Source organism: Rhipicephalus sanguineus, chromosome 6 (assembly GCF_013339695.2).
Source record: "Rhipicephalus sanguineus isolate Rsan-2018 chromosome 6, BIME_Rsan_1.4, whole genome shotgun sequence".
In the NCBI taxonomy this organism is placed as follows: domain Eukaryota; kingdom Metazoa; phylum Arthropoda; class Arachnida; order Ixodida; family Ixodidae; genus Rhipicephalus; species Rhipicephalus sanguineus.
The window spans coordinates 174,204,348-174,224,705 of NC_051181.1; the positions used below are offsets into that span (position 1 = coordinate 174,204,348).

Sequence of the window (20,358 nt, forward strand, 5' to 3'; positions counted from 1 at the left end):
CGCAGATATCGAAGAGTCGGCGCCGCCGGTACTACCGCCGGCGCAACGCGCGGAAGCCACTGAGCAGCGCTAAAGAGAAAGAAAACCACAAATCGCGAAGGGAGCTTTCCTCCCAAGGCAATCTACGCATGCGCGCGCACAACATGCGAGCGAGGAGCGAGATGCGGCGGCAGACGTCGTCTGCTCAGGGGCCGCTACCTACTAGCAGTTCGTTTCAAGCGCTGTACGGCCTATAATTCTGGCAGTGTCGATTAGGAACTGCAGCTAAAATATCGGTCATATCTACCGATTGATGTTACAGACAGAATTCAATCTTAGAAATTTTACATCGTACGAGGCGCTATCACGATTTTTATGCGTCGCATCCATAGAAGAGCATGTAAAAGATAGCAACAGGCCGAAAGCGTCATCTGTCGTGCTTCGGCGTAAACCGCATTCCGCCGTGACGCTATCGCGCCGCCCTCGCGCGCTGCCGCGGCTGAGAGATTCTCCTCCTCAAATACTTCTTTCTCCGTGGTTATGGCACTCGACTGCTGACCCGAAGGTCGAGAGATCGAATCCTTGCGCGGCAGCCGCATTTTCGATCTAAGTAGGGCTCGATGCCCGTGTACTTAGATTTAGGTGCACGTTGAACCCAAATTGGTCGAACTTTCCGGAGCCCTCAACTACGGCGTCCCTCATAATCATACCATGGGTTTGTTACGTTAAACTCCGACAATTATAATTATATGAATGCCCTCACGTCTAAGTTACCAATGCCTGCTCTCACCGTTTTGGGTAGATATAACTGTGAATCGCCTGTGCGCATACTCGTACACCCGGGGCCTGCGGTACACGGGCATGTGCCACACGTGTCTAGTGGAAAGGGTTTCATGACGTACACGACAGTGTTTTCGCGTTGCTCATGTTATGACCACGCTGTCATGCTCATCATGCCCTCATGCCGTCCCAGGCTCGTAGCCAGGGGCCTACAGACGTCGTGGCAAAATGGCAGTCGCCAGCGGTGGGCGGGGTTTATAGCCGGCGACTTCTAGGGCTCATTCCTGCGTTTATTCTTTTACAGCCTATGTTTCATACAAGCAGAATAGGCCCGCTACTTCTATTTTCCGCTGAAAACCTCACATTGTTGGTTGACCGTATCATTGCCCCTTTAAGTCTCACTTCGTCGTCTTTGTGTACCTACCATCATCGTAAAAATCAGCGCAAAAACAGAGGCAGAGAGAGAGGACCGCACGTACACAGCTAGTGCAGACTATCAACTCAGATTGGTTGAAAAACACACACGCACACATACTCGTGCAAAGAGTCACCTGGTCCAATCTAAACAGCAAGATACAGGTTCATTTAGTGGTAAGCGCTCAGGAAATCACGTTGTATGCCACCGAATTAGATTTCCTGAGCGCTAACCACTGAATGAACCTTGTGATAAAATTATTTACGTTATTTACGACTGGGTTAGGGGAGTTGAGGATCTTTCGTCCTTCGTTGTTCGAAATGCCTCGGCCGCCGAGCTTCCCGCTCTGGCCACGCTCGTTCTTGCTGGCCGCGCCGTCCGGCTTAGGCGAGGGGCCTTCTGGTCCCGTCCATTATCCCGTTCCCAGAACATATACGCAGAGGTCCCAATCAGCCATCCTTTCCCGTGGGCAGGCAAGGTGTCGGCCAGGGACCCCGCGACGGTTCGGGCGAAAAGGAAGATCTTTAACAAACCTTGTATCTTGCTGTTTATATTTGGACCACTCTCTGCACGAGTATATAAGTGTGTTTTTCGACAAAACGCAGTTGATAGTCTGCGCTGCATGCGTGTGGTCATTTCATTACCTCTATTTCTTGCGCTGATTTCGACGATGACGCTGAACCAACTCACCTAGCTATTCTGAAGTTTATTTACCATGTCGGACGGATTCAATAGAACGTTTATACCTACTGGCTGAAGTGTATTAAACCTGTGGATCAGCTATGACTCTATACTGTCTGTCTCTCGAGGACTGGAAGTATGGCTAGAGTATGTAAAGTTTATGCTCATCCACGTTGTTACCCGCCACATTGAAACACTGTGCCACTGCTTTTGGTAATTTCTTCGCCGTGTCCGTGCGATAACCGTTTAAGCTAATATTAGCAGAGCTGTCCTGTCTCGCCAATGTACTGTTTGTGACAACGTGATAATAATATCTGGGGTTTAACGTACCAAAACCACCACATCATTATGAGGGACGCCGTGGTCGAGAGCTCCGGAAATTTCGACCACCTTTGGTTCTTTAACGTGCACCTAAATCTAAGTACACGGGCCTTAAACATTTTCCCCTCCATCGAAAATGCAGCCGCCGCGGCCGGGATTCGATCCCGCGACCTTCAGGTCAGCAGTCGAGCGCCATAACCACTAGGCCACTGTGGCGGGGCCTGTTTGGGACAACGTGAAGATTCGAGCATGTAGATAATGTTTGACCCAGTACAGGTAAAACTACATTTTATGTGATAGACGTAGTCAATTCCGGTGCTTTTAACTATAACGTCATTTCGAAGGTGTTTGCAAGCCTTGCATCTTGGACGGGAAAAAGTTGTTACGTGCGAAGAAGACAAGACCGCTAGTCGAACACGTCGTGTTCTACCATCTTGTCCTGCCATATTAGGACCGATGCATACGGCGGGTAGACGGCGCCGAAGGCCACCATACTTTGCGAGAGAGCTGTTTTTGCTACCCGCCTCTTGTTGCACTCGCCGTGACGTCACATTGATTGCGAACTGGTCAACTGAATCGGCCACTATTCATAAGTTAGTCCAAGGTCGAGAAGGCCCTCAGTATATTGCCACGTGCGTTTCTTATTATCACTTTTGCTGTATTCGGTTTTCGCCCACAAAGACTGTCAGCAACGCTCAGCGCGAACCGCGCCTCATTGTTCGAGAAGCTTCGCGATTATTCTAGATCGTTTTGTTAAGATTGCGCGCAAGACGCCAACACTCGAGCTTATTGTAGAGCTTGCGCGACAACCAGCGATAATTCTGGAATATTCGACGGCACGTGTATAAATGCCGACGCGCTTCACCGCGTGTCAGTTTTATCGAAGGCCGACGCCCTGTTCGCCGCTATCAGTGTACAGCGTGTATTGATGTAGTTTGGTTTTCATTTCCCGGCCACAAGTTCGGCCAAATAAATAGTTTCGTCTTGAACGCGCCGATTGCTGTCTTCGTGGACGTCACGACCCCGTGACGATATCTAAGCAGGAACTGTCATCTTTCGATGCTTCTCGGTCTGTGCATCCCCGAGTTTTTTTTTTCCTTCAATGCGTACATTCTCGATAAATCAAACACTCTTGAACGCTTCTTGTCCCAGCCCAAATGAGTTTCTAGATAGACACTGATTGAATGCGGTACATTAAATTTATTTTGGTGGTCGCTGCAGTCACCCTGTCCTCAGGAGCCCGTCAGAAATGCGTATGGGGGCGCGAGTTGACCGCTCAGTTCTATAACGAGTTGCCATTTTTAATGAGCTCGGGCCCTCCCTCCGTAATAACTTGCCGTATCGATTGAGAGTTCGGGTCGCGTCGGATTAAACGCGTCGAAACTCTCTCGTTTAAGACGGCACATTTAATTAATGGTCCGTATCGACGGCGTCCAGGTTCCTTCGTCTGCCACGCCTTGTTCGGCGCGAGCCTGCTGCGAGCTAGTGCGCCTCGACATTGCAGCCAGAGGTTGAACTCAGCAGTCGTATCGGCGCCGACAGCAGCAAACGAGGTTTACTCGCTGTATACCTATCAAAGCGCAGGACAGAATACACGATTATGCTTCGTACCTCTTGATGAGCAGCGAATGCTGCCTCGGAGATGTGTTAATATCATTCAGTCACTCTTTATTAATAACATCAGAGAATACAATACAGGCAAATATGCAGAAGGAAGTCGTTACAAATCGCAGGCGGAAAAATGAACAAAGCGAACATGCGACAATAAAAAAAGGAAAAAATTCTCAACACGTACTACGTACTACGTCCTTAGCGCAGTTATAATTTTTTTCAATTACGTACTACGTAACAAAGACCGCATCAAATATTTCAGTGATTGCCGATAAACTGACGACACGCGGAGAATCAACAAAGTTGGCGGTGCGCAACAGTTACATATTGAATAAAAACATTTCTAGTTTTCGCCTAAGCACGTAAATAGGCATTATTTCGTTCACGAGAGAGTGAATTCCATGATGACATGGATAAGAAAACAATGCTAATTTTCCCATATACATTTTAGGCAGCAAGAGGTAATTATGGAGATCTAGTTTGTGATGCGATGCAGTGATATGTGTGAGCGCATAACACAGCGCTGGAACAGTGTTTTCTCCGTTTCACCCTTTCCGACTCCGACGACTGGTTTTTGTCAGGTGTAATAACTCCAGGAATGATGCACGAGAGGAATATGAGCAGTTTCTTGTTGGCTGAAGCCACATTTGGATGGATTAATGGGTAGCTTATTAGTCGCACCACCCAACGAGAGAGTCGGCCAGGATCAGAATGCTGGGATAGTCCTGTGCCATCCGCGTGAACAAAAACGGTGAGCCGTAATGGAACCTCGTGGAACACCTAGTGATGCAGAACTATCGATGGTAATATCGATACTATCTATAGTATTGAGTCACTATCGAACTATCTGTGGTAAAAAATACTACCGATAGCGCTATCGATAGTATGAACTGACAGCGCGAACTCACTGCAGAATAAACTTGGTTCTCCCGCGCGTGGTACACAGTGGAGCCGGAGGAGCAGGCTGAAGGGCAAGAAATTGACATACTTGTGTTCTTCACGAGATTGCTTCGCTGACACATGATAGTAAAGTCAAACTATTCAGCTGTAGCGGAAAAGAAGCCGTAACATGGGCTTGAAGTTTATATTGTATTGTATGATTTCAAAATAAAAAGATTATCAAAAGCTAAGTTTGTTAATTGTAAGATGTAACTGGTTGCTTTTGAATATGAATTTATTGATGGACATATGCCGCCATTTTCACAGCGGAAATAATTTCTCTCGCCAAAAATTTGCTCATAAATTAAGCGAAGCTGATAGCAGGCTATCGCGAATATTTTGGGCAATTTGGCCAGTCAGCAACAGCATCGTTATCCGCACCACTATGGATAGTTTGACACGTGTTTGTGACGGTGAAGAATGCTGCAGCAAGGCTATCAAATACGAAGCTCTTTATTTGGTCGAACTTGTGCCCAGAAAATCAAAAAATCAAAATACAAGCGATAGACGCTGCTCACTCATAGCGGCGAGAACAGTCGCCGGCCGTCGAGTAATCTGATAATCGGTGGAACGCTTCGTCTTTTATACATCAGTCATCGAACCTTCCAGTTGCTCGCGTAGGCTCTCGAATAAACGTGAATATTCGCGTTCAGCGCGTAATCTTAACAAAATGATCTGAAACAACCACGAATATCTCAAACAATCGCGCGGTCTGCGTCAAACGCTGCTAACAGTCTGTGGGTGAAACCCGAATATATCAAAAGAAAGCAATAAACACGCCTGGCCGTAATACCGCTAGTAATATTACCGATGGTACTACCGATTGGACTATCGATAGTTTGTCCATAGTAGTACTATCGATAGCTTGTTTACACCATCGATAGTTTCAAAGAAACTGTCGATGCTATCGATAGTCAATTTACCGATAGTCCTGCATCACTAGGAACACCTCGATTAATATGGGTAGGACTAGATTCGTAATTATTGAGACGGCGTGAGACCTACTGAGAAGAAAGTTTCGCAATAGTCCAGGGCTAATTATCCCCGCAGTGCTCTAAATTAGTAAAAATAATTAAATGGTCAATGCTGACAAAGGCCTTTGATAAGTTAGCAAACATAGATCCTGCAATGTTCCCTTTATCGATGAACGAACTAATTTCATCAGCAAAGCATGAAATTGCGATATGAGTGGATAAATCGGCCCTCAAACCAAGCTGACGCGAAGAAAGTATGTTAAATTTGGTCAACTATTAAGATAGACTTAGCTCGATTAGTTCTTTCAAGATTTTATCGATGAAAGAGAGCACGGATACGGGCCCCTAATATTCGATGTTAAGTGAATCACCTTTTTGTAATATTTGCCATTTGAAAAAAATTCGTGAAAAACACGAGCTTCCAAACGGTGGTTCAAAATGTGGCTTTGAACAGGGGCAACCCAAGATACTACAAGTTTAATTTGTATTAAGTGAACGTCGTCTAATCCACGTCCGGTAGCGTCATCCTGAAATAACTGAACGAGGCACAAGTAGGAGAAATCGATTGAGAATTATGACAGGCAGAGCAAAGTTAAAATCATCACTGGCCGTGGTGAGGATAGTGTTATTAACACCGATAGACATTGCTGCGTGACGTGGTAGAACTTAAAAATGCATTCGTGTCATTTTTATAGATCTCAAGTTCATAACGAATTTGCTTAGCTGTCTCTAAAAGCTCGGCTAACGCGTGTTCGAATATTCTTTCATTGGAAGCGGGGGTGCTCGCGACATGATGCGTTTTGGTTGTACTTGACGCTTTGCAAGAACTGTCGACGTCGTAGGCACAAGCGTCTCTCCTTGCCTCGAGTTCTCGGGGCATATTCGATGCACTTGGACAAACATACAAAGTGCTGTACTGGGCGGATTGGACGACAGCGCGGTATCTCACGTGGCGACGCGCAGATATCCGGCGCTCGAAAACTGAAAGGGTTTCAGAAAAACTGAAACTCTTCTGCATTCGCCTAAGACGACCGCTTCTCCTCCTCACCCGACTGGTTCCCGCGCCCCCCTCCGAAGGCGTCCTGCACCTCGGCTGGTTTTACCCTGCCGCCTCCGTGGCCCATGACCGAGCGGCGACGTTATATCTGATGACGTCATCGTGTGACGTCGCGATGACGTCATGAGGTATCGATCTGCGGCATCATGATGACGTCATGTGGTGACGCCGTCACGTGATGATTTCTTGCTTCACTCGTGTTTACGCCGCCGACAGTCAATTTTCTCATTTGACGAGGCATCTAAGGCATTAATAAAACTCGTTTACAGTAAAACCTCGGTGATACGAATCTCGCGGGGTTATCAAAAATATTCGTATCATCCGAAATTCGTATCACCAGAAAACATAGAAAATTTGCATGCGACAAAAGAAAGTTGGCATACGTTTTGATTCAGTGTTTCTCAGGGCCACAGCGACGTCATGAACAGCTCTGAATGATTGCCAGTAAAGTTTTTAAACGACAACGATCATAGATGTACTCGTAAATGTACGGTGCGTGCATGCGCGCGTGACCGCTAGTAGTCCCTTCCTAATCTTACTACGCTTTTCTGCATGACAGGAGAGTACTGAGGCGAAAGTGACTTAAGAAGCGCTTTGCACACAATAGATAGAGGCCAAGCTTCTATGTCAAGACCGTCCGCTTCGTCTCTTGGGGTCTTCGCCCACCTTTAATAGGACTTCATGACGGACCCGCAGCCCAAGTTTCGGTCGTTTCAGAACGACTGATTGCGGGGACATGGCTTGCATCGACGCGGCAGGCACGTGTTAACACAGTACAAAGACGCTGCTGCCTCGAGCACAGGAGCACGCGTCAACGCGTCGGGGAAAAAAAAGCGCGACGTCAACTTCATCTTCGGCCTTCGAGCGGATTTCATTCAGCGGAAACTGATGGGAAGGTTTCACGACAACTAGAATGCCAGCCTCGTCCTTCTGTTCGGCAAAATATAGTTTGTTACAACAGCTTGGCGTCATTACTGCCCTACCGCTTCATCACCATGCCCTCACCCCGCCGACTACATCGACAGGCTACGAGTTTCATCCCGCACGTTTCGTGCCCCTGAACCACGCTGTCAGCAAACGTACTACATCTCATATTCCCGCAGAGGCGGCGATGTCGGAAGCCACCGCAACGCGCTTTCGATAGTCCGTACCGCGTCACCCGTCGCGCGGACAAGCATTTTACGTACAAATCCACAACATGCCTAAGTACACGGCCTAGCGCTTCCACGACCATAATGACACTGACGGTGTGTGCCGAGGTCGCAGCACGTGTATTTGTTTACATTCGTAATTTTCAAGTATCCGTGGCTTACTTTTATGTTCTTGTCACGGTAGCCTCGTTGGGGACACAACGGAGCACATCTTTTGAACCATCTTTAGCAACACGCTCCCGGCACGATTCTCAACACGCGTAACGGCAGCTGCGCTAGCGAAACGTCACGCACCAGCAGTTGCAGACTCGCGGAGTGTCGTCTGCTGCGGCGACGTAAACATGGCGGCTTGTGGTAGTTCGCGTGAAGAGCGCTTGGGGCACCCTTTTACGAAAAGGGTCTGTTTTGTTAATTAATCATTTCATCATAAGCTTAAGTGAGGCAAAGTATTTCAGCCTCGACGTAGAGTTCGTGCGCGAAGACGATAGCTGCCTGGCTGTAATAACATTTCAGTAAAAAATCAGTTTTTTTTAAAGAAAAATTCGTAAAGTGAGCCGAAACTGCGTGGTATCCCTGTAATAAGTCCAATCAACAATACATCCACAGAGTTCAGATGTTAGCATCGCGGTATTCAATAAGTATTGTCACTTTCAGTTCGAAAATGAACTGAATGAGCAAAAGAAAAGAAAGGTAGGGTTAGAAGGGAGACAAGGCGACAGCGTGGGCGCTGACTTGCAACTGGTTTTATTGCTCCGTGACTCCGATGCTATTTTGCACACTTTATACACTTTTGTACAACCAGTTTGAAGTAAGCGCTCACGCTTTCGTCTTGTCTCCTCGTACCTTTGTCTCCTTTGACTCTGTTTGAGTTGCGCTACACACTCAGAACGTCATGGGATACCAACTCGCCCAAACTGCTAGTCTTGTGAACTGAACGAAGCTTTCCGCTAGATTTACGAAGTAGGCATGAACGACCGGATACCTTTATTTCATCACGGATGGTGACTTGCTTGTTGACAAGATCAAGTATATCGAGTTTCTAACAAATTATGCATCTCGGTCATCGCCATAATAAGTACATTGAACTGCCACAAATCAGCAATGAGTTTTTTTACAGCTTTATTCCTAGAGATATGAGGGAATACAACGTAGTCCACGACTATAAGACCGCATCATACAGTCGGCATTTTTCGCAACGTATACACGAAATTCTTTTGGGCGCTAATATGTAAATGCTGCGTTTCCCAAGCTGCAGCTGTCTATTCTTGAGTTCGCACAGTGCTCAAAAGCTAAACCGATTTGCTTCTTTTTATTGCGATAGTAATTATATGGGCACTGTCGGCTGATTTTTGCCGTCGCCGTCTGTTCACGCCGTCATGTTCCGGATATGTATATGTATGTATATATATAAAAAAGGTACAAAGAAAAATAAAGCAGAAGAAAAAAATTCTTAAGTACCCGCCCGCGGATTCGAACCAGCAACCCCTCGCTCCCCAGCGCGCTGCGTTCGACAACTCAGCCACACGTCATGTATTTCTTTTTCTTTCGTGGTATTTATTACAAATGTTTGTAATTAGCATACATAACGAACCAAATACTCAAGGCGGCCTCTACAAGCGTACAAGCGTTACACAGAAGTCCTAAAAGGGTATTGAAGCTATACATTTCATGAAGAGTGGATACCAGTCCGGTTGAAACTGTAATTGTTGATAAAAGTATTTTAGCTGAAGAGCCATTTGAATGAAATGCAACCGCGATGATACCTCGAAACACGAGGGAGCGACCATTATCCAGTTCTCATGCAATACCCACGAATGCGAGTGCCAACAAAAACATTTACCTCAAAACTAACAAACTGGCAAGTATTTCTTCAATATGTCGGACGTGACTTGGAAGGAGTTCATGAATTGGGTACATTTATGTTCTATATTCGAAGCAGCTACTCCGTACGACAAGGTTTACAGCCGTCCCAGAGGGTCACTCCAGTGTAGATGCAGACTATGAGCGCCTTCGAGCGATTAGACGATCAGCAGAACGTCGTTATCGCCGCACTGGAATGCTGGAAGATTACAAAGAGAGTCAGGCCACACACGTCAAATCTAACCGGCACATGCAGAAATTGGGTCAGAAAAAATGGCGTGATTTCTGCACCTCATTGACCCCATTGACCCCGCTTCCAAAAATCTGGCAAATATTCACTGCTTTAAGCCATCCAGTATCCCAGCGGAGCCCATTCAGAGCATTGGCCATATCCCTTGGATTATCCGAACGTGATGTTGCTAATGAGTTTAGTTCAATTCTTACAGGAACTGGACAACTTGCTCAGAATATTACTGCACTGTCTAATTCTGTAGAGAAGCGATTCCAAGATGCTTGTGCATTACCACATACCCAACTGGATGACCCGTATTCTCTACTAGAACTACGAACTGCTTTATCACTAACCCGTGTAAGGACAGCAGCTGGTCCAGACAACGTGTCGTACAGCGTTCTGAGAAATCTTGGCCCCAGAGGCACGACAGTTCTTCTAGGGATATATAACAATATGTGGAAAGAGGCGTACGCTCCGTCGTGTTGGAAGGTCGCGAAAATTGTGCCACTGCTAAAGCCCGGCAAATCACCGCTATCCCTTGACTCATATCGCCCAGTCAGCCTCACTAGCTGCATATCTAAAGTCATGGAAAAAATGATTGACATAAGGCTGCAGTGGTGGATTGAAGCTAACAACACTCTTCCAGAACAGATGGCTGGCTTCAGACGGTGACGATGCACTATGGACTGCGTATTTGACCTAGTCACATTTGTGGAACACGAAATGAACTGTGGGAACATCGCTGTTGCGGTGTTCATAGATGTAAGAAAAGCATGACTCTGTCAGCCACCTATCTGTGCTGTACGGGCTTACCTCACTTTGGGTACATGGCCGTATTCTTAAATGGATCGCCAACTTCCTGCATGACAGGCAGATATATATTTCTACCAATGATGGCGAAAGCGATCTGTTCAAAGTGAACAGAGGTGTACCCCAAGGAAGCGTTCTCAGTCCGCTAGTTTCAACGCTGCAATGGCAGGTCTTCAAAAAGTGCTGCCAGAAGCCTTGAACATATCCATGTACGCAGACGACATCTGCATATGGACGTCTCACAAATCTCTTGAAATCATCAAGCATCGGCTTCAACAAGCATTGAATGTAATAAGCGATTACTTGAAGAAGCGAGGCATGCAGATTTCTCACGCCAAATCTGTAATTCTACCGTTCACGAGAAAGAAAGTGAAAAACTTGAAACTTTTTGTGTGCGGCCAAAGAATCGAAATCGCAAGAAAGCATCGATTCCTTGGTGTTACTTTAGACAGCGAACTCAGATGGAGTCAACATATAGCCGATCTGGAAAACCAAGTGAACAACACCATAAATGTTCTTCGTCGCATTGCGGGGACAAAATGTAGTGGAACATCGGCGTCACTACTCCACGTCCATTGCGCTCTTATCCGACAGAAGATTGCCTACTCCGTGCCAGTTCTCCATAACATATCTCAGACGTCTCTACAGCGACTTCAACTGCTGCAAGCACGAAGCCTGCGCGCATGTCTGGGGTTTCCACAGGCAACGTCAAGTTCCCTGACATTAGCAGAGGCACGAGAACCCAACTTTAATGTGATTCGAAATGTGAAGACCTGTCGGCACCTCTTTCGCCTAGTCACACAACACCCTTCACATCCACTCATATCACAAATTGAGAACCGCCCCGGAACGCAAATACACCGTGCGTACCAACAGTACATTTCACGGCTTCCTGCGTCGAAACATTGGCCACCGGACTTAAACTATCCGCCCTGGTTGCTAGTGCTACCAACTGTTGAAACGTCAATAGAAGGACTTCGTAATAAACATGACGTACCAGCCGTTGCCACTCTGCAGTTGGCCTCACATCACCTGTTTGACAGGTACCAAGGCTACACTCACGTGTACACTGATGCCGCCGTCAACAAAGAGACTGCGACATCAGCATTCATCATTCCGGAGTTACGTGAAGAATATGCATGTCGGCTGGGTCATCTTACCTCTTCAACAACATCGGAGCTTGTAGCCATTTTGCTAGCCATTGGCTTTGTTAAACTGTCAACGACGCCCAGAAGGTGGATCGCTGTCACGGATTCCCTGGCGGCTGTTGTGTGTGTGGAAAATGCCACTTCAGGAAAAACAGATATACGTATAGCATACGCGATCTTAAAAGAGCTTTCAGAAGCTACGAAGTCAGGTCATCACGTGGTATTTCAGTGGGTTCCCAGTCACTGTGGAATCAAGGGAAATGAAATGGCAGATGAGTTGGCAAAAGCCGCTCATTATTACACACAAACCCGCCTCATTCCTGTATCCCAAAGTGATATAAACCGAATTTTACGAAGAACAAAACGTGAATTACGCTTATCCACCTGGTTCCCAGACAGCACAAAGGAATCGATCCTGTACGCTGTTGACCCTAACCTTGAGTGCCAATTAGACCCCCAGCTCCCAAGACGTATCGACACACTCATTCATCGCCTAAGACTCGGAACCGCTTACACAAAGCACTTCTTATTTCGGATTCATCGTGCATCATCGTCAACATGTTCGTGCGGCCACGACGACGAGGATGTGCATCTTCTGTTGCTCGACTGTTCCAAGCACGACACACATAGACAGCGACTCGAACAGGAACTTCACACGCTGGACTCGGAACGAACGTTTTCGTTAGCGAAAATACTAGGCCCATGGCCGACTAGGATAAACCGCAAAGCAATGAAAGTGCTCCAGCGTTTTTTTGAAGACACTAATATTTGCGGTTGCTACTGAGTTCTTGAACTTGTAGGACTATATATATATATTATTTTCGTTTCTTATTTTTTATCCTAACAACTATGTGGAAAGGGGTAGCCGTCAGCAAGCAATGGTGACAACAACTCTTTCATTTATTTTCTATTTCAATAAAAAATACCATGGGTTCCGCGCGCCGGCGAAATAACGGCGAGCTATTTATATTCATCATGTGCCGCTGGTGGTAAGCAAATCTCGGAGGAGCGTGAGCGTGTTTTCTATCACGCAACGCTCCTATTTCCTTTCAATTTGAAAACTGCCCTTGAGTCGCACACGACAAAGTGGCCCATTTCTGTACCCACTCCTGATGTGGAAGGAAAAAAAAGAGAGAACACCGGGAACACCTTGCATCAGACGCCCCCGTGTGGCTGGAGACGCAGGGGGTAAGTCCACGCGCCACAGTTTAAAAGAAAACGAAATATCTAAGAGCGTCTGATTCTCCATTGTCGACACTTGCAGACGCAGCTCTCCTAATTTTCTTTCATTTCGAATACTGCCCTTGTAACGCGCACGACAAAGTGGCCAATTTCTGTACCCACTCGGGATGTGGAAGGGGAAAAAAAACAAAGAACACCGGGTACACCTTGCATCGGACGCCCACTGTGGTAGGAGACGCAGAGGGTCACTCCACGCGCCGCAGTTTAAAAGAAGAAGAAATATCTAAGAGCGTCTAAATTCTAAATTTCCCCACTTATATTAACCGCCGGTTTCATGGCCAATCCCTCGTAGTGGGGGAGAGCCAAGAATTAAGGGTCAAGCAAGCAAGCAAGCGTCTGATTCTCCATTGTCGACACTTGCAGCGTGTTGCTCAAGCACATAGGCGTAACAACTGTGACAGTTGTTAGTTCACGCTTGCCCTGTGCATGCCTGTGCGTTCATTTAGGGCGTCCTTCTTTGTGCTTAGCGGTTTCTTGCTATCGCATTCATTGCTTCGCCCTTGCGGCGAAACTGTCACGGCGAAACTGTGACTTTTTTTTTCTGTAAAGACGGTGTTCTTTCAGTTCTCAGAATAGTGTATCCAATGCACTTATTTGTCCATTCTCTGACGGACCTCAGGCTGACAGTCCCTGAAAAAAAAAACACGGCTGATCCCCTTTTCATAGGAATCCGTATAACACGTAAGTGAAGCGTGTCTTCACAGTGGTAGTTCAGCGTTTATTGTGCATTGTTTCACCACAAGGGCGAAGGAATAAATGCTATAGAAACAAATTGTAATGTCACGCGAAGAACGACAAGCAGCTCCAAACTTGCAGCGCGCTCTAAAGCAGAAAGGACGCACGAAACGAACATACACAGCACGAGCGCGAACTAAGAACTGTCACAAATGTTACTTCTTTGTGTGTGAGCAGCGCGCTCCTTTCGGAGACGCGGCCGCTGCAGCGAGCGAAATGACCTCCGTGCTCTCTGTAACGTCAGCGGAAACTTGCGGTGAAAGCACAAGACGTACAAACCGTCCCCATCATGAGATAAGCGCAAGCGCACAAGAGACACCCCCTGTAGTGGCGCGCTCTTATCGCACCGTGCGGGGTGACGACCTTTAAAGCGCGCCCTCCGCGCCCGTCGCACCATCTCGCTAGTGATAACAAGAACACACTGAAGCCACCGAGCTACAAGTACCGCCACCGGCAAATGGTGTATATAAATAGCTCGCCGTTAGTAAGCTGCAGAACGTACGCTCAGTGGCCGAGTGGCTTCGCGCCGCGCGCTGCGGAGCGAGGGGTCGTAGGTTCGACTCCCAGCAACGGAACTATTCCTTCTAGTTCCTTTCTTTGCCATCTGTTAGTGTATTTTTTACAACGTCATATCTGTGACGGAAATATGTCAGTGGAGCCGTGGTGAACACCGGCATAAAACACTTTCGTGTTAAAAAAAACAGAAGGTCGCAGCTCTGAAACGACGCCTGCTGCAGACCACTGCGAGCAAAGAGAAACGAAAGGAAAGCATTCCTGGCCGGCTACGGTCAAAGCTTTATTTAAATCCGGCAAGATGTGCTCGCTCTTTGCTTACGTGATTTAAAGTAGATTGCGGCTGTTAAAATGCTACTCGAGTGGCTGCTGAGAGAAAGCTGGGCGTTTATTTTTTCCAGATAAATCCCAAGTAATGACCTCCAGGTTAACGACAGTTGTTGGACTAAATGCGCACCGCTCTATTGTGCTGATAGAAAAGTGTCATACCCTTTTCATAAAAATGTCTGCCAAAGCCATTCGACGAACGGCAAGGTAAAGCGCGCAATGCTGCCCTTCCTGTCGCAATTCAAGGCCTTGTGCACACTCGGTCATGCATCGAGTCATTTCTCAGTGTTTCCCCCTGAAGCTTTCTGCGCCTCACGTGGTGTTGCACGAGCTCCGAAATTGACCCACCTTGCGGTGATGAAATGTTGTGACGTCATCATGGGCGTCACACATTTCGGCGATTGGTGACGTCTTGATGACGTCCCAACAAGCCGTTCCTTTTCCAGACGCCACTCGCTCGGAGGAGGTCGCGTGGTGTCTTCAATGAGCCTCGCGAATTTTCGCGCGCGAGTCTCGCGGATGGGAGCACCAAGATCTCCACCTGGAGAGGAGCACCGACACGAACTTGAGAAATTCCCGTATTGTTGCTCTAAATAAAAGCACTGGTGGCTAGAACCCGGCAAGTGATATCGTTGTGTCTCGTAATGCATTGAATATATTTTAAATACCGCTAACTTGAAAAAGTACTTTTGGTTTTGATATCTGGGCGGTGGTTTCACAGTGATGTGTCAACATAATCTAACGTGCATATAATTCACGTGGGGACAGCAACTCGTGACACACTGACAGTAGCTCTGTCGTCTGTACCAAGTGGTGCACGTAAACGACGATGATCCCTTTATATTTTCCTCTGCGGTGGGGGCATCCGGTGCCAATCATCCCAGGAGCATCATCATCATCATCATCCGGTATGGCCCCAACAAAGGCCTCCGCGGTCGTACGGCGTTTCGCGACATTTCCGCAAGGGGAAGGGCACATGCGCCGTGGCATCGTGAAAAGGAAGGATTATCGAGAGGACAGCGACTTCGGAGATTTCGGCCGCATGCAGTGTTCGCAAACCCAGCTGCGTTGAGTCCACATGATAATGTCCATTGCGGTGGGGTTGGCTTGCAGATGCTGGACCATGAAAACTTTAAACTCCAACTAAAATATGTTTAAGTGTTTCCCTGCTCCAATGTGTGAATAGCGCTCACACTCTATGCCAAGGAAACGAAAAATATATTGTTTTGCGATTCATCAAAACCGTGTCAGTACTCCTTTAAATGAGCACTGACACAAAAATTTTGCATCTTGTTCTTTCCGTTGCAATAAGGAGCTAATGACCCACTTATCAAGGATGGAAAGCTCGAGCGCGCGACGGTTAATTAGTTGGAGACGGCATTAAAGCGCCCAGTCGCAGTTTCGGTTTCAAAGAGCGCCGAGTGAGGCGGGAGCCAGAGTGATTTTAAGGGACCCCTGACTGCCGATTTTTGTGACATTTATGTTGTAATAAGTAGGTCTATGTCTTGTAATCACAGAATGACACGGTAAATGCTCCTAATTGATGCCCAATTAATCCTAGCAGTGTTAATTATGGTCATTTTTACGGTAGGTTCAAAACGCGCGCCGAAAGAGGATAAGAAACTAGCGCCGCGCCGCGGCGGTCGCGCCTCGGGGCACGCGTGATCGCGTGAACTCAGTATTGGGTGACGTCAGCCACGCGCTTGTTAAACTGCCAGTTGGAGAACAGACACACGGAGAGCTCACGCTGCCTGCCGACAAGTACCGAAGAAAGGTGACTTGTTGGGCGAGTTGGTTCATTCTTACGGCAGAATAGCGCAAATACCAAGACGAGAGAAGATGGGAGACCCATCTTCTCTCGTCTTGGTATTTGCACTATTCTACCGTAAGTACAGAAGAAGGAGAAGGTGGCAGGAGCAAAGAGCAAACATGCTTCGCAATATACCACAGTGCACCGCGCATATTAGATGTGAAGCGGCGTGACCACCCTTAATGCGCATGCGCAAGCCCTCTCCACACACCTGCTCACCCTCTCCACTTCCCCCTCTCCCCTCCCCCTCTCCACTTTTACTCTTTCCCCTTCTCCTCCCTCTATCCTCTTTCCCCTCCCCTCTCCCCCTCTTCCCTCCCCTTCTCCACTTCCACTCTCCCCTTTGCCTCTCTCCCCTCCCCTCTCCACTCCCCCTCTGAAACGCGGGCTCTACATGCCGAAACGCTGCTTCGCATCGCCTCAGGTCCCCTTTAGCGGGAGATGGTGTGATTTTTTTCTGTCTGTGACGTTAACAATACTTGCTTTACCTCTGCAACGTCACAAGGGGCCTACGTCTACGTCATACTAGTGGTTATGTTGATAGGAGCTCAAACTTCAGTTGAGCACTCAGGTTTACTTTAAAACCAAATTAAAATATCTTAAAGGCAACGCTCGTCACTCATAATCGGTCAGAAGTGCCCCCGCATGCAGTTCTATCAAACAACACAAACATCTCGAGTTTCCAAATTTGGTGTCAGGGGTCCTTTAAGGTAAACATAGCTGGCTACGTGAGCATACAAAACCGCGTGCACATGAGCACCGCGTTGACAACCCTTTTCAACGAAGGCTTCCTCGGTGCTGCTACAAGCCCTCTGGAGGGGGAGGAAGGAAGCAACAAGCGGAGAGACGAGGACGTTCATAGACCGGCTGGCTACCCTGTGCCGGGGGATAAAAGATGATGGAAGAGAGATGTTACAAAAAAGGAGAGCAAGAAAAGGAAAAAAAAAGAAAGGAGAATACGACACTGCTTAGAGTCTGTCTCTAAGACAAGTTGTCCTCAAGAAGCGCAATAATGCTTTCAAAGCCTTCTGTGCTGACGATGGCCTCGCCAAGGTCCCAGAACCTTTTGTTCCGACAAAGGGCGGCTATCAAGTTTATCGAACGCATAGGAAAGTTCTTGTCTTGGAGCACTGAAACGGGGACACTCACACAGAAGATGGGAGATCATTTCTCGCAGCTGCAGTTATTGCATGTAGATTTGTTGGCCATTCCAGTCAGGCAGCAGCAGGCCTTCGTGAAGGCCACGCCAAGCCACAGGCGGCACAGCAGCGTCTCCTCAGCTCGCGATATTCCTGACGGAAGCCGGGGCTGGAGTTTGGGATTCATGCTGTGTAGACGAGCGTTGGTGAATTTCACCCGAGTTCCGCTGTGCAAGTGTGATCGCCCCTGGGATACTGTAAATATCCGTGACCCTCCGAAAGTGCACTACCGAGGCAAGGAAGTCAGCCTTTGTAGTCTCGTTCAAGTCCATAAAGGAGGTCTTTCTGTTGAAAAGATCTGCTAGGAGAGAGCACTTGCAGGGATCATGGCAGCAACCACGGTCCGCGCAGCCAACAAAAACTCGTGATGCAGTTGGCTCGTGGTTGTTTCAATTAAAACGTAGTTGGTGTCGATGTCTTGGGGTGGGGCGTTTCGCAAGCAATTGCGCGACACGCACATTAAAATTGATTTTAAATATGGTCTAAGCCAGGGGTCGGCAACCTTTTCGGGACATGAAGCCGTAACACCGGGCGGGGGATCATTGCAGGCAAAGAGAAAAAATTGACAATACCGCACAAAAGCTGAAATAGAAATCTTTTTCATTTAGACTGGAATAGAAGTCATTCTTGTTTAATACCGAAATTGCTTCTTCACAGTCGAGTTAGAAACATTACAATGGAGGTAGGTATGACGTCGCATCGTAGTGCCTCGTGGGCCGCAGGTTGCCGACCCCTGTTCTAAGTTATATTAGCCATTGATATTTTGTAGATAATGCGTGTGTGTTCACACAAATATACCCCACAAGCTATCTCGCCTTCGAAATTTTCTGTCAAAGCTCCTTTAAGGCTTTCGCCAAATAAAACAAAACAACAATTCCTCAAGAGTGGAGGGTCGTGACGAAGTAAGCAGAAGGAAAGCTTAAAACGCGATGCGATAATTTGCGAGCATGTAAACGAAGCCCACTCGATAAAGAAAATTCTGGAGAAGCGATAATTATTACTGCAATGAGTTGTTTTTTTTTTTTTGCCGTCTTTTTGAGGGTGTAGAAAAATCAGTAACGAAGCGTCCCGAACTACCCGAGCGTCGTTCAATAATTCTAAATTGCTCGCTTCGGTAAACAACACGCCTAAAACACTTTTCGCAAGCATAAAAACGTCAAGATAACGCGACAGACCATGATAAAGCCCATCAATGAAGAAAATTGAGTTTCACGCCGGTCTTGCAAGTAATCGTTTCCTCATTAAGCTCGCAAGAGGGCCCGACGGATGCGTAAGGTGACCGTTAATGACTGCCTCCTCTTCGGGCTTTTTCTTTTATTCGGACGGTTGATATTACTCGTGTTTTCCGGACCCTTAATTACCGGATTTAGAAAGCAGTGACAGAATGAAGGCTTCGCGACTCGTCCTCAGGTATTCGTGGCAGACCTGGCGGCAAAACGGCTAGTGTGAACACCGAATTCGCAATTAATTTTGCGCGTTTGCTTACATCTTCAAGTGGCACGCACCACTTTGCCGTCGTTGATCAGTTTGCTATAGAGCACATTCACTCACCAAATGAATAAGCACTCGGTCGACAACTCCGAGAGTGGGGGGGGGGGGCACCGCCTCGGAGAACTTCCGCGATAGCGTTGAGCAGCTCGTTTCGCAGAAAATGCGCAGTCGGCGGCGTTTTCCGAGAGCGAAAAATTCCAACGGACGGGAAGAATAAAAACCACGGTCCCAACAGGAGTCGAACGTAGGCACTCCATAGCCATCCTACGAAAGGGACAGAAAAGACAATTTTTCTCATAGGAGCAGAACACTTTTTCGCACTTTCAAAATCACCACGCTCGACGCGAGAAAACGCGCAAAATGAAAATGCGGTTGGCGACGCCACCTTGGAATTCCCGCACCAAACGCCGTGAGCTCACTGATTTTGACGGCGTCTAATATGCATCACGTATCACGAAGCAATCATCGTTGTCATAAACGCGTATGTGCCACATAAATTGGGTAAATCCCACTACTCACCACTGCTACACTAAAAAAGAAGAACGCAACAGTTATCACAACGCTAGGGAACGGGAAAAGCAACGGCGGCTGCGAGAAGACCCCGAAGCGATGCAAGGCCTACGCCAACGACTACCTGCCCGTAGATCTGTGAGAGGTGCGAACGCTCGGTTTCAGCGCGAGCTTGTCTCTGGTTAGACATCCATCTCGTGTCTGTGACTGTATGAGAGGTGCGAACGCTTAGTTTCAGCGCGAGTTTTTGTCTCTGGAGTTTGGACATCCGTGTCGTGACATCCGTGTGACTCTGTGTGGTTTCTCTCGAACCTCTGTGCGCTGAGAATGAACGTAGAAACAACCTAGCATCACCTAGCTAAAGCCTAACAACGACACAGAAGCAACCTAGAAACAACCTGCATCACATAGCTAAGGCCTAGAGACAACCTAGAAGCTACCAGATTAGTCTTCAGAATCGTCCACTTCCGCTGTTTCAAGGCTTGCGCGGCTTAGTGCAAGCTTCGCCAGTTTTTTTTTTAAATGCGAAGCATTTCTTAGCGAACTTCTGCGAGTTTCAGCGTATCTATCTAT

The 20,358-nt window shown here is 47.4% G+C and overlaps 1 protein-coding gene across 1 annotated transcript in view; it reads left to right on the forward strand.

Annotated features, from left to right (window-relative positions):
- Positions 1-20,358, forward strand: part of LOC119397072 (uncharacterized) — a 237,680-nt gene that overhangs the window by 171,118 nt on the left and 46,204 nt on the right. The window lies entirely within an intron of this gene.